This window comes from Leiobunum rupestre, chromosome 4, assembly GCF_980474605.1.
Source record: "Leiobunum rupestre chromosome 4, qqLeiRupe1.1.hap1, whole genome shotgun sequence".
NCBI lineage: Eukaryota > Metazoa > Arthropoda > Arachnida > Opiliones > Sclerosomatidae > Leiobunum > Leiobunum rupestre.
In genome coordinates, this window is record NC_143387.1 from 54,438,722 (window position 1) to 54,454,047 (window position 15,326).

The 15,326-nt window shown below is 38.2% G+C and overlaps 1 long non-coding RNA gene across 1 annotated transcript; it reads right to left on the reverse strand.

Annotated features, from left to right (window-relative positions):
* Positions 1-13,994: 13,994 nt before the first annotated feature.
* Positions 13,995-14,620, reverse strand: LOC149948314 (uncharacterized). Its single transcript, XR_016480551.1, has 2 exons — positions 14,322-14,620; positions 13,995-14,258 (listed from the first exon to the last, which is right to left on the reverse strand). It is a non-coding gene; the product is annotated as an uncharacterized LOC149948314 (long non-coding RNA).
* Between the last annotated feature and the right edge of the window lie 706 nt (positions 14,621-15,326).

The following is a 15,326-nucleotide window of genomic DNA, read 5'->3' on the forward strand; positions in this document are numbered from 1 at the left end:
ATTTCACTAGTATTATTATATATACACTCTTTTTAGAAACGTTTACTGGGCGCCGCCATTATCGTACAGACAACCAACGAGCCAGCCCTCTACCGCAGAAATTTCATCCCCCCCCCTAAAACCGTAAGGTAATGGCGGTCGATTGCGAAGGCGCGTTTAAGTCTATTATCACAAATTATTTTATCTTTGTATCAAAGGAATTTTCAAAATATAATAGATTATTTATTGCTGAATGCAGCTGATACGTTTCTGTACTTATTACAAAATACGAGGCGAGGCAACTCCAAAGCCGTTTTCTTTTCTCTCTCTCCGATCCCAGCTGTCTGCTGCAGAAACCCTTGGTGCGCGAGGTGCAGTGGTGCCAGATCTTTTGGAAATTATTAATTATTTCCAATCTTATAACGCGAGTATAAATCGTAGCACTACCAATAGAAAAATCCATGTAGTTCGAATTTAGATCTCAAAACGCAATTATTATACTTTAATAATTTAAATTAATTCGGCGGCGGCGCCACCGAAATTTAATTTATCGGCGGCGGCGTTTCGGCGTTATCTAAATAACCTGTATATTTATTATCTTCACCGAAAATTTAAACACGTTCAAACTATCTTAATTCTGTTAAAATTACCTTTATCACATGTGCATTGTGCACTTTGTTTAAAACCCAACGCAATCAAACACCGATTAAAGGGAATATAACCTCAGGTATTTGGTGTGGAACACCAAAGCTTGCAGCTCTGGCCGCTCTTGCCTTTCGCTTTAAAAATGTTTGGCGCCACTGTACAGGGAAATTTGAAAAATTGAAGGGGTCTTCCATAAAGATTGCTTTGCAGGTTATATTCCCTTTAACGTATTTACACTAAAAATACACATTTTGAAAAATCTCACGTGAAATTAGAGGGCAGGGAGGGGGTCGAGTCAAATCGCACGACAAAAAAACGCCCCACGTAATTAATGGACGTCCCCTTACCATTTGGAAATATATATATCGCGGGTTTGTCCCCCCCCCCCCCCCCAAAATGAACCTTCCGCCGCCACTGGTCGCTTAACGTGTTCAGAACTATCAATTTCCCAAATATGACATCTTTAAATGTCATATCCTTTAATTGACATTTGGTACAAATAGTCCTCACGGTCCTCACTCACAATGGATTTATCACACTCTGAAAACCTAAATCTAGGTAATATTAAGAATTTCCTCAAATTCTTGTTTACAGATGAACTGCTTTGGGGTCGCCGTCATTTTCGCCATCGTGACTCTGCAAGTCGTCGTTGCGTTGGATTAAAAACTAGACGACCATAGGATAAAATTTAAGGTAAAGCAATATGGGTCATTTAATTTTATGATAAGTTACACTGCAATTACTACAGCAAGAGCATGGAAAGGACTACGACACTGTGGAAGAGGAGCAGAAAAGACGAGAGCCCTTTGAGAACCACGTTAAAAAAGTTCGACATGGGCTTAGAGTCTTTCCAGATGTCCGTCAACCATGAACACGCCGATAAGGTCGGCTTCACTGTTCTTAATGGTCCACTCACACTGTCGGCTAGTTGAGACGTCGAAAGCCGACTGGATTTGTGGGTCCATCGGAATCTCATCCGGTTGCTATTCACGCGAGTCAACTATTTAAACAAACTAGGTGATAACTCTATAATAGTTGGACCACGTGAAGTTTTATTAATGCTGATAGTTTACTATTTAGCCTTTTGAATAGTTTAAACAGTTTAAATAGTTTCCCGATCGCAATAGTGCACCTTTAGCTTTAAGAAAACGAAAAATAATCCCTAAACAAAGACTAAAGCATAGTGTGGTAACGTGTCAACAGGGGACCGAGACACTGAAGCAAAGACCTTAAATGAACAGTTGAGATCAACTTACTACCAAATAATCGATAAATTTATATCGGAAATGAATAACCGATTTTTAGAAAATAATAGCCTAATTAAAGGAATAACTGCGTCTGACCCCGACTCGGAAAACTTTCTCGTAGAAAATGACGTCCTAGCCCACTGCCAAATTTACACTCGCTTTAATTTCGACCTAGATTCATTGAAAGGTCAAATTAAAATAGCCAGAAATTTAATAAAATCGAAAAATTTGAAAAGCGTAACAGAATGTTATCACTATCTAATGACGATGGAAGGTGGCTTTCACGACTTAGTTCAGTACTAAAAAGTTGTTCTGTGTATTCCGGTGGCCAATACTATTTCTGAAAGGAGTTTCAGTTCCGTGAACAGAATTGAAACGCGTCTACGGACAACAATGCGAGAGGATAGACTTTCCAACCTGGCCACATTATCCATTATTCGAGATTTATCGAATCATTTAAAAGAACATTCGATGTTAGTGGTTGATGAATTTGGGAAGAGCTCTACATTCATTGAGTAAAACGACTTTAATATTTAAAATAAGGGATTATAGGAATTGGGGATATTGGATATCTAAATGTTGGTTAAACTGGGGTACAAGTGAAAAAATTAATTTAATTTTAGCTTCACATAATTTTGCAATAAGAAACACGGTGAACTCTTTCAAAACGGAAAGTTTAGTTAAAAGAAAAAAATGTGAAATTATCGATTGAAATTATTGCGTAGAGGGGGGCCTCTAAATTCATCGGTGCCTACTTGGGAAAAAATCCTGGCGGCGCTAATGGTCGCACCTCTACTTGTAAATACCAGTAGCTCCGCCAGGATTGCTTGGCGAGTAGGCAACGCGTGATTAAAAGGCTCCCCATCAAGGACTTCTTTGTAATTTTTGTTGATACTAGCCAAATTATTGTCTTTAATTATTTAAACATATTATTTATTTTTAAATTAATCAAAATTTTATTATTAAATAAATTATTTACAATTAAATATTACCAACTTTACTTTTAATCGAAGAATTCCACCCTTCGATTAGCTCTTTACCCAAATTAACTAACTACTAATTGAGGCTTATCTCCCCCATTGTTAAATAGATTCAAGGCAAACGTGTTATAATTATGTTGAGAGAATTGAAACTCCTTTCGTATATAGTATTTGCCACTGGAATGTGTAAAATAATCATGTAGTATTTGACAACATCCTTAAAGTCATCTTGCATTGCCATTAAATAATTAAAGCAGTAAATCAGTGACATCTAGTTGCAACAAACATAGCACCCTACACAAGAAGAACGCAACCCGTCAAAAATCGTGCATTTTCTTGCGTACATTTTTCATTGGTTAGACGGTTTAGCGCCTGCTGCCGTCGGAAGGGGAAAATTCGGAAATTGTCTTCCCCCTTTCCGTAAAACGTTCAGCGTAAAGGCTCGTCCAATGAAATTTGTACACAACACTGCGTTAGCGTATTTAAAGGCTAGCTGCGTTCTCCTTGTGTTTGTTGCTCCTAGATGACATTTACTCGAGTTTTTTTATTTTATTTTTGGCAATTCTTATCCATTTAATCGTTTTTAAGATTGATAATGAGCTGGGACATCGTTTTAGCGAAGAAACTTTTGGCCATTAATGCTTTGAAAAGGCCAATGTTTTCTTATAGTCTAGTTTCCATTTCTGATATATTTATAGATTATTTCGAAGTCGAAGTAAGTGGTTCTCATCCACTCAAAAGCCACGTTCACACGTACCCTCGGAAACGTTTTGCCTCGTTTCGATCTCGCTGCGGTTCGTAGCGTTTACAAATCTGTTTGTTCACACGTTTGATTTCCAGTGAGTTTTGAAGAAAATTAGGCATGCGTAGTATAGCCATATAATTAGGAGTTCGTCTGCTCACGCAGTTGAGTCACGTTTTAAAACCATCTAATTAAAAACGAATTAAATTTTTTGTATTTAATTATGCAAAAAGCTGGAAGATTATTTTCTTGTAAAATATTCATAACAATTTTATTAATAAATAACATGGTTCACAAAAAACCGACTCGATGACGTCACGAATCGCTGCCAAACTGGTCGACGAAGCGGTTCAGCCGAAGTGATCGGAAACGCTGGGACGCGCAACGGTCACTGTTCACACGACGGCATCCAAACGTTGCGGGAGCGCCCGCATCGTTTCAGAGGGTACACTGTAAATGAAAAAGGTTCAAAGGTGGTTTAAATTTCAACCATTTAAGGTTAAGTGCTAAAAATGGTTCAAATGTAACATCTTTAAGGTTTAGATTTTCAAAAAGGTTCAAATGCCAACCATCTAAGGTGCAGATGTCAAAAAAGGCTCAGAGGGGGTTCAAATACCAATCATCTAAGGTGCAGAAGACGGGTAAGGTTCAAATACCAACCATATAAGGTGTAGAAAATAGAAAAGGTTCAGAGGGGTTTAAATACCAACCATTTATAGTGCACATGTCAAAAAGGGTTCAGATAAGGTTTAGATAATTAAAGGGTTGCTTTTGGCTAGAGGTTCAGAAGGTTTGAAAAAAAGGCAGTGAAAGATAAATTCTATAACTTGCTTTCAAGGGAGGGACTATGTCTCTTAAGAGGGGTTTTACAATCACCGTGTCTGTGGGTCTGTCTTTCTGAATAGGTGTTTCTATAAAATAAATCAATAAAACAATTGAATGTATAAAATGTTTTTCCCCGCGTCACGATCTTAAGCTTTTTAGTGCTTTATTGGCACGCGCGTTTCGCACGTCGACTTCGAAAACCAAAATCTTTATTGATTCGAGCGCGCGCTATCTATCTTTAATAACTATAGCTAGTGACGTAGAAAAAACATTTACACGTGACCTCCCTTATTTTATAGAAACACCTATTGCGAACGCGTACGCATTTTCGGGGCAAAGTGTAATCACTGCGTTCGCAGTTGCTTGGAATTAGGGAAAAGGTTTTAAAAAAGAGTCCACTTTCTGTCATTGGGTGTAGTATAGCGTTTATGTCAATAAATATTCGTATCGGCTAGGATTCGAACCCGACACCAATTGCATGTCAGGCGAGCTTTCTACCACAGAACCACTGACACATGTTACGTTTTCAGAAAATTAGAAACTCTTCCGAGGAAAGCTACATTATATCCCATGTTCTTGAACACGCAGGTGAACATACAAATACCGAAATAGTTGGGAGACCTACTTTTAACAAAACCTAAAATGCGGTTATTCGGGAAATATGCCGTCAATAAAAATAAATTAAAATTAAAACAAGTTGGCAAGTCAAAAAATATACCTCTCCTTTAATTTTTTGTATCCGTGGTTCTGCGGTCGAACGCACACTCGTCGTGCAAGAGTATGGCACGCCATTTAGGTCAAAATTAAAAAATATCGAAAAAATATTTTGGCGCGTGTGAAAGAGTATTTCTGTGCGTGAAAGAGTATTTCTGTGCGTGAAAGAATATTTCTGTGCGTGAAAGAGTATTTCTGTTCGTGAAAGAGTATTTCTGTTCGTGAAAGATATGGCACGCCATTTAGATCAAAATTAAAAAATATCGATAAAATATTTTGGCTTGTATGAAAGAGTATTTCTGTGCGTGAGAAAAATATTTCTGTGTGTGAGAAAAGTATTTCTGTGTGTGATAAAAGTATTTCTGTGTGAGAAAAGTATTTCTGTGTGTGAAAAAAAAAGTATTTATTATAAAGATATTTGCAAAAATTTTTGCGGAAAAAATAAACATAAATGGCACCCTCTGCATAATAGTAAAAGAAGTCATGGACGATCTATGCTATAAAGGGACTTAGTGGTAAGCTTTATCAAAATTGGGATTCGACAATCGATAATAGCACAGAAATACTTTTGTCACACCGAAATACTTTTTTCACACAGCGAAATATTTTTTTCAGACAGAAATACTCTTGCACACAAATATATTTTTACTCACACAAATATATTTTTTCACACACAGAAATATTTTTTCACACACAGAAATATTTTTTCACACACAGAAATATTTTTTCACACACATTTGTTTTTGTGTAAAATTAGAAAATATATCAATTATTACCTTTTTTTTAAAAAAAAACGGCTATATTTTTAACTTTTTTTTGGGAAAATGAGGAAAATTTCAACTTTTATTAATTTTGACCTGAATGGCGTGCCATACAAGAGGGCTCGGGTTCGAATCCCGGCCGATACTATATAAAAAAGTTATACTACACCCAATGACAAAAAGAGGGCACATTTGGAAAAACATTTTCCCTAATTCTAAGAAACTGCTTACGCAGCAATTACACTTTGCTCCGAAAATGCGAACGCGTTCGCCGCCCAGACAGACACACACACACACACACACCCACACACTCACAGACACACCGACAGACACGGTGATTGTAATACCCCTCCTAGGGGACAAGAGGGGACATAGTCCCCTCGGAGAGGTAATGAGAAGTTAAAGTGGGAACGTTAACTATAAATAGGCAAGCCAACGCGAAAGTATAATTTTTACCTCTCCGAGGGGACAAAGTCCCCTAGGAGGGGTTATACAATCACCGTGTCTGTCTGTGGGTCTGTGGGTCTGTGGGTCTGTGGGTCTGTCAGGCCTGCGAACGCGTTCGCATTTTCGGGGCAAAGGGTAATCACAGCGTACGCAGTTTCTCGAAGGGTTGGCAAAACCACCGTGTGACGGTGAGCGTTAACGGATTCATTTGCGGTTTGGTTTGGATGGTGTTTTTTCGCTCACCGTCGTGACGGTTGGTGTGTTACGTTTTTGTAATGTTTATGCGTAGGTTGTGAGTGTTGAGTTTGTGTTCTGATGGTTGTGCATGTTGAGTCTGTTGTGTTTGTATGGGCGTTTTCTCTCCAACTTCTTCTTAATGACTTTGGGACGGACCGAGTGCTGAGTGTAATGCTACCTCTCAACGTCCAATGGCAGGGTTTCCACCAGTTGTACACGGTATTCGCCTTAGTATCAATTTGCGATCGCATCGGGCGGGATTTGAACCCGGGACCTCCTGCTTGACAGGCGGACGTTCTACCACAGAACCACCGACACTTGTTACGCTTTATTGAAAATTAGACCTTCAGCTTTATCGGAAGCTTATTTAATATTACGAAATTTTGGTTTAATTGAAATAGAATTGAAATTTTTGCATCGAAGAAATTCTAATTTAGCGTTTCTCTATTGATTAAAAACTAATGCGCCACCCAGGTTTCGAACCCAGGCCATTCGGCTTGGCAGTCGAGCGCTCTACCACAGAACCACCGATAGCTGCTTAGGTTCACTGAAATTAAGACACGCATCGTAAGCATAATAGGTAATAAAGTCTTTTTTATTAATGAATTTATGAAGGCCTAATCTGGTTTTTTTACGAATGAAATTTTAAAGGTTAAATCTTGTTTTAGCGCAGTCAGCCGAGATAAGAGGGTTAAAGGGTAGACCCTGTGGGTGGTCCACTTTGTTACTTTTTGTTATTTATTTACGGGTATTATTAACGACCTATATATAGTTATGTTAATTCAAAGTTGATAATTTAAAGTTTATTGCTTTAAGAGCTGGCGGTTAGTCAAGTGGCTCTCTGTGCTTTGTTGATGGTAAGGTTTTTGCTTCTTGTAAATATATTTGGTGTGGATATTTGGATATCTACGATTTCTAACGCAGTCAATGATTTCCTGGGTGTGGGAGTCATTATATGATATTGGAAATTGGACGGCATTGGTCTTTTTCATGCGGTATGTGTCACAACGTCAACTGGAAGTCTACATGTACGAGTGTTGAAATAAAATGAGCGTTAAAGATGCGGCAAGTAATTCGTAAGCGAGAAAAATACAAATACCATCTGTAGATATTTCTTTCATTAAAATTTGCCTAGTATTATATTCAACTGATAAACATGTACTGTAAAAAGGGTTAAATTCAGTTGTGCATTGTTTTAGTAAGTCTAACTCGCTGTTGTAACTACTTAATTTATAATATTCTGAATAAATTAAACTCGATTGTTTCGACTTAATTATTTAAATTAAAATTAAAATTTTATACCGGGCAGGGTTTGAACCGAGAATACGTTTTTCTTAAATAACTCTGAATTGCGGAGATATCTTTGGGGGTCGTGTCGAGAAATTAATACCACTAGGGACCATTCTTCCGAGGAGAGGTATATTTTGGCTTGCCAACTTGTTACCCGAACAATTAAAATGAAAACTTTAATATTTATTTTGCAATGAATCTATAAATATGCTATTTTATATAGACTAAAAATTGCTGAGTTTCCATTGTAGTTTTTACCTCTCTGAGGGTACTTTGTACCCTGGAGGGGTTATACAATCCCCGTGTCTGTGTGTGGGTGTGTCTGGCCTGCGAACGCGTACGCATTTGTGTAGCAAAGTGTAATCACTGCGTACGCAGCTTCTAGGAATTTAAAGGTTGGCAAAACCACCGTGTGACGGTGAGCGTTAACGGATAAATTTGCGGTGGCGTCGGGTTTGGTTTTGTTTTTTTCGCTAAGGCTCACCGTCACGACGGTTTCAACTCTGTTAGATTTTCAATTTCGTTATTGTAAGGTTCATGTGTAGCGTGGGAATGTTGAGTTTGTGCTATTGCGGTTATGGGTGTTGAGTGTGTGTGCGTTTTCTATGTAAGTCTTAGCTCCTACTTCTAATTGACTTTTGGGACAAACCGAGTGCTGCGTGTTACGCAACCTCTCAACTTCCAATGGCAGGATTTCCACCAATTGTTTACGGTAATCGTCTTAGTTTCAATTTGTGATAGCATCGGGCGGGATTAGAACCCGACTGCTCCTGAATGGCAGGCGAATGTTCTACCTCGTAACCACCTAGACTTACTACGCTTCATCGAAAATGAGACCTTCAGCTTTATCGGAAGCGTATATTACTAATTAATAGAGTAATAAATATTGATTTATATTTAAATAGAACGAGATTTCATGTTAAACGTAAAATTATTTATTTTATATTATTTTATTTAAGTATTAAAGTAATATTCTGCACGTGGGTTTTTTCAAATTTTACGATATTTTCTTCAAGGGCGAAAGTTAAATTAAAAAGAAAAGTGCTTTTAAGCGATAAAAACAAATACCTCTATAAATGTTTCGCTTATTAAAAATAATACTCTCTATTATATTTATCGGTTTTTTGAAATGTCAATTTCTTTTTTTTGCTAATTCGATATTTTAATACTGTAGGTATATGGATTGATTTTGGATTAATTTGTTACTTGGTTGGCTAATTATTATATATTTTTGTAATGGTGAGTTTACTTGTATTATGTCTTTTTCACTGCAACTACTTAATTTATAATATTCTGAATAAATTATAATTTGTTGTTTCGTCTCAATTATTTTAATTATAATTAAAATTTTATACCGGGCGGGATAAAACTGGGATTACGGTTTTAGTAAATAACTCGGAATTGCGGAGATCTATCTTTAAGGGTCATCTCGAGAAATTAATACCACTAGGGACAATTCTTCCGTGGAGAGGTATATTTTGGCTTGCCAACTTGTTAACGTTTTAATTTGATAGTATGTCTCTGGTGTAACGAATCCCGACTAATGTGTGACAACTTGGATTAAATACTTCAGTGGTGGAAAATCGTGAGCTAATAGCCCTCTATTGGCTAAAATTCCTCGTTTTGGCTGAACTGGAATATCCCTAAAATTCCTCGTTTTGGCTGAACTGGAATATCCCTAAAATTCCTCGTTTTGGCTGAACTGGAATATCCCTAAAATTCCTCGTTTTGGCTGAACTGGAATATCCCTAAAATTCCTCGTTTTGGCTGAACTGGAATATCCCTAAAATTCCTCGTTTTGGCTGAACTGGAATATCCCTAAAATTCCTCGTTTTGGCTGAACTGGAATATCCCTAAAATTCCTCGTTTTGGCTGAACTGGAATATCCCTAAAATTCCTCGTTTTGGCTGAACTGGAATATCCCTAAAATTCCTCGTTTTGGCTGAACTGGAATATCCCTAAAATTCCTCGTTTTGGCTGAACTGGAATATCCCTAAAATTCCTCGTTTTGGCTGAACTGGAATATCCCTAAAATTCCTCGTTTTGGCTGAACTGGAATATCCCTAAAATTCCTCGTTTTGGCTGAACTGGAATATCCCTAAAATTCCTCGTTTTGGCTGAACTGGAATATCCCTAAAATTCCTCGTTTTGGCTGAACTGGAATATCCCTAAAATTCCTCGTTTTGGCTGAACTGGAATATCCCTAAAATTCCTCGTTTTGGCTGAACTGGAATATCCCTAAAATTCCTCGTTTTGGCTGAACTGGAATATCCCTAAAATTCCTCGTTTTGGCTGAACTGGAATATCCCTAAAATTCCTCGTTTTGGCTGAACTGGAATATCCCTAAAATTCCTCGTTTTGGCTGAACTGGAATATCCCTATGTGTTAATTACTCTCTGCGCAAGATCTTTCCTGAGCAAAAGTAGCGGTACCATAGACGTAATAAAGAAATAGGCCCAAGATTGTACGGGTGGTGAATACGGAAGCGACGCCAAGCATTTTCTTAATAGGGTACTACGTTTAAGCTAGGAGCAACAAACACAACACCCCACAGAAGGAGAACGCAACCCGTCAAAAGTCGTAGATTTTCTTGTGTAGGTTTTTCATTGGCTAGACGCTTTAGCGCCTGCTGCCGTCGGAAGGGGAAAATTCGGAAATTGTCTTCTCCCCCGCCCGTAAAACGTTCAGCGTAAAGGCTCGTGACGCTCGTGTTTAAAGGCTAGCTGCGTTCTCCTTGTGTTTGTTCCTCCTAGGTGAGGTAATAAAAAATCATCGCGTGATTTTAAACTCGATTAATATTGTTAAGCGTTAGGTGGCGCCTTACACGTAGTACACCAGGAATACGGGCTAGGTTTGTAGACGTTGATACGGGGTTGTCTGCTAGAATGGGGTGACGGAGTGGTTAGCACTTTCGCCTCGCAGCAAGAGGAGCCGGGTTCGATCCCAGCTTGTGGCACTGGGTGAACACTCGGAACAACTCCTTCTGCGTAGAGTTTGCAAGTTCTCTCCCCACTGGTTTAAGGGGTTTTCCCCCGAGATCTTCGGTTTCCCCTTCCACAAAAACTTGTTGAGGTTAACGGTAATAGTTAGTGTAGGGAGTTGTTGGCTCGAACGCGTGGCATGCAGGGCTTACCACCACCCTCCTACGCATTGTAACACGGCCACCTGAATTAAAGGCTTTAAAAGTCGCTCGATGACTTAGGCCTAAGGTATATTTCAGGTGAATAAGACCAAGGTGGAATAAGACTACGCGTAAGGTATCTATTTCTTTAATATATCTATGAACGGTACCCGACGCCCCCATGGTTTTCACGCCCCTGATGACATCTGCGTGTTTACCAGGAAGTGTTGAAATGGAACTTCGAATATGGGTTTTTTTTTGCTGTATTTTTTGAAAGAAGATTGAAATCAAATTTAATTTTACCTAGGACGTAAGTAATTAAAAACAAAAGCTTTACCGCCGAATTGCTTATTACGTATGTACACTAAACCCACAAATTATTTCCCTACGATTTCTTCATACACGGGGGGTGGAACAAGTCCTCTCGTCTCGTGTTACACACGATGGATTTAAAAAACTTAGGATGTTCAGCAGAGCTAAAAACATTAAAAAATCTTTGATGCGTCACACGTGAACGAGAAGGATCAGTGAAGGAGTGGAAATGTAAGCGCGCGCGGAGTTTCGAGCGAAATTCCAAACTCCCACAACGGGAGAGAACAGTGTCGACAATATCTTGGTAAAGTTTTATCACGTGAGACCAGCGTCCTCGTATTAGTAGTAGCATAAGACTATCAAGATCCCCTAAGTTTGAAACGAAAGGTGTTTTAACATTACGCTAATGACTAGACAAACTGACAACATGAATCCGCCTGCCGGTTAAAATCTTAAACTTGTGCAGAAATCCCCCAATGCATGCTACCAGAAACTACTTCTTAGATGGCAAGAAGCTTAAGGGGGGGGGAAGGGAGGGGATAGAAGTGATTTTCTCTTTTTATCCACCAGGTAGCGTAGATTCTAATTTTGGTTTCTCTCGCGCTTGTCTAGTGCTGGATACATGAAACCTTATGCGCAATTCAAACTTAGGGGTCTTGACAGTCTTATGTTAGTAGAGATTCGTTTCTTTTACGTGACAAGAGTTTACCAAGAAACCACCTTTCGTGAATCTACCCCCTTTTTCCCATAGAGGGAGTTATAGCTGAATGTACGGGAATGACGTGACTTATGCTAGAGCACGACGTGAAGTATTGATGCCGTGAATAAACGAAAGGTGGCCCATATTTAGAATTATTTTTCCATTTGCCGCAGTAAAAGAGGGGGGGTTGGGAAAGGGATGACATAGACAAGTTTGGGACACCTAGCTACACTTCATTTAGTAGATATAGCTATCTCTGTTGAATATACTTAGTTTTTTAAACCATGTACACACCAACGAGGGTGGATAGGGTCATGACGCTCGCGGAAGAAGCACGACAACCACCCGATAGCAGTGGCGGACTGGCCAAAGAGTGAACCTGCCTGATGGAAAGTGGGCCCCATGGACCGTTCATGAAGTGAGTCCCTTAAACATGATAGTTTTAGTTGTTAATGCTGGGACCCTTTGTCTCCTGGCAACCAAATATATTAGAGCTACTGTCCGATAGAGTGGGTGGTCATCCTCAGTCTTTGCCCCCAGACAGTGGCGTAGATAACGCCGCTGCAGACCCCGCAAAGTGGGGTCCCCGGCGTCATGAGTTCGTTACTGGAACAAAATATTTTGTTTAATTAATTTACAATGAGTCATCGAGATCGTGATTCTGTTCGAACTTGGGAGTGGGAGCTCGAACTTCGGAGTGCGAGCTCCATACTACCAGGAAACTATATAGATATACTCTTGGAATGTTCAAGGTTCTATTGGCACGGTGTTACGAAAGCGCATCGAGAAAAAGGCGGGATTTAAATGACGTCGAGTGTAAGAAGTAACACATTTTAAATTTATTGGCTGTAGATTTGCCGCGAAAATAATGCGTCACCCTGGTAGCAAATAGGTGAGCTTCCCTGCAAAAATGCTTATCAGAAAATTGATTTAAAAACCCAAATTTGTTATCGCGAAATAAGTGCATGTGGTGAAACCTAATTTCGGGTATTTATACGGTTAACAAATTTTGTTATTAATTACTTACACTATGTAGTAATTAAGCATATACAAAAACTCTACACTCGCCACATTCCCGGAGTATACCCGTAATGGAATATTATATGAACCTATTTTTTACATTTTTTTTTAGCGTGCGGCGATGATATTGCAGTGTAGTTTTTTAGAGTAAAACAGCGGAAACAAACGCGATTTATTTTAGGGTGAAAGCCACGCGTTCTAGAAATTTGATGAGATATTTTCTGTTACTGTCTTTCGCTGTATTCTACTGAGAGCGGTCAGAAGAGACATCGATCTTTCGAAAATACTAGAATTTCAAGGTACTTATATAAGACTTACTTAAGAAACCAAGATTGTATGTTCCATACTAATACCAGAGAGTGTAAAGATTATGAGAGGCGTCTCTCTTTCAAAAAAGCGTACTAACTTTTTTTTCCCAAAAATGTCCACTACTACCGTAAGAGCGATGGCGCCACCAGTGGCGCCGTTCTCACAGCGCGTGCGTTTCGATGTTAGGTTTAAAAGAGACGCAAAAACTTTCCAGATTTTTAATGCTAGTTTTACAAGGTTTTTAAATAATTTAGTAGGTCTGGGGTATATTCTTTTGTTTTAAATTGTAAAATATCGAAAACAAGAAATCCTTGTTTATCTTTTTTTAAGTTTCCAAAGGAAAAAGACTGGTAAATTCTCATTTTCATTAGATAGGCTTATTGGCAAATTAACTTAATATAAAGTTTAGTTCTATTTTGTGGCTGAAAAATGTAAATAATGATGGGCTTACAAATAAAACTACGGGATATTTACACGTTAACCATATAATTTGCGCGAATCATTTCATTGATGCCAGTTTCATGAATATTAGAACTAAAAATAGGCTCACACCATCCGCTGTGCCAACAATTTTCAGTCTTAATGACTCTACACCATTGGAAATTTCAGAAAATGGTAATTTCAATTCAAGCCTTGCTACTACTCTGGGAAGATCTAAAGGATAATTTTGGTTTTAAGTTTTTATTAAAGGACAGGATTAGCCAAGATTTTGTAGATAATTTTCTTGGATCTATAAGACAGAAAGGAGGCAACCGTGAGTCCGTGATCATCCCAATCCACAACAATTTCGAGCTGCATACAGGGCGGCCTCTGTGAATAATCTCTTGAAACCACCGGATTCTAATTTTGAAAATCTTGTAGTCTCGCAAAGCCAGGGGCAATGTTCCGATGAAGACTTAGAATTTTGTAATTCTATTGGAAGTCCAAACCTGCTAAAACAAAATGTTCTTAGTTACATTTCAGGATATCTAATTCACCGCTGCTACTCAAACCTTCAATGCTCTTCTTGCATAAGTCAACTCAAAAAAGACAATCCAATTGTTGACCCAACAAATCTGCTCTTTTACTTTAAAGCTTTCAAAACAGCAAAGAATTCTTCTATCAGCTGCTCAGCAGCCTCATCGTACCAACTGATAGTTTCTTTAAATTTGTAACGGAGACAAATGAATTAAGTATTTGACACCAGTTTTAAGCTTTTATCGCACATGACAAATATTAAAGGACGTTTGGAGAGATTCATCATTCAAAGAATTGACAAGAAATATTTTAAAGCTAATGAAGATTCTCCATGTGCAACTGCATACCAAAACATAGAATTCTGCATACATAGTTCCCTTAAGAAACAAGATCTCAACCATGAATACATGAAAACCCAAAATTAGATAGGAAACTTTTAAAAATACAACATTAATCTCATTTTACCAACTTCAATGTTTCCTCGTATTTTTTAATTTATAACGCTCTGTTCTCGTTAAGCCTCGGCCATTTCATAAAATTTCCAATGAATTTCCTTGGTTAATCAAACAAATAATTCTTTAAGTATCAAAATATTATAAATAGTCCGCTTTCTTGTACTTACGTTTCTTTATTTTTCATGAAATTGAATTTTATTAATTTTAAATTAGCATAATTCAACTATGTTTAACAGCCATGACTGATGAAAAACTTTCCGGATGTTTACAAAATTTAAAAAATTTCCAGTAGCGACATCGTCTGTCGGATAGTATCGTAACCTCTCCTATGGGTGCGCGCTCTCAAAATCTTGTACGAAATTTTAACGTTACGGGAATAGGAAGAGACGCCTCTCATAATCTTTACACTCTCTGCTAATACTGTTCTTTCTCTACGGAAAGCGTGGGAAGTAATACGGAAGTATCAAGTGGACATTCCACTCCACCCTGGTTTGAGAAAGGTAAAAGGAACTATATTTCTTACGGGGTTAAATTTATATTCTAAAATAATTTAAAAATGCACTATTGTTGGTTCATAAGTATCGA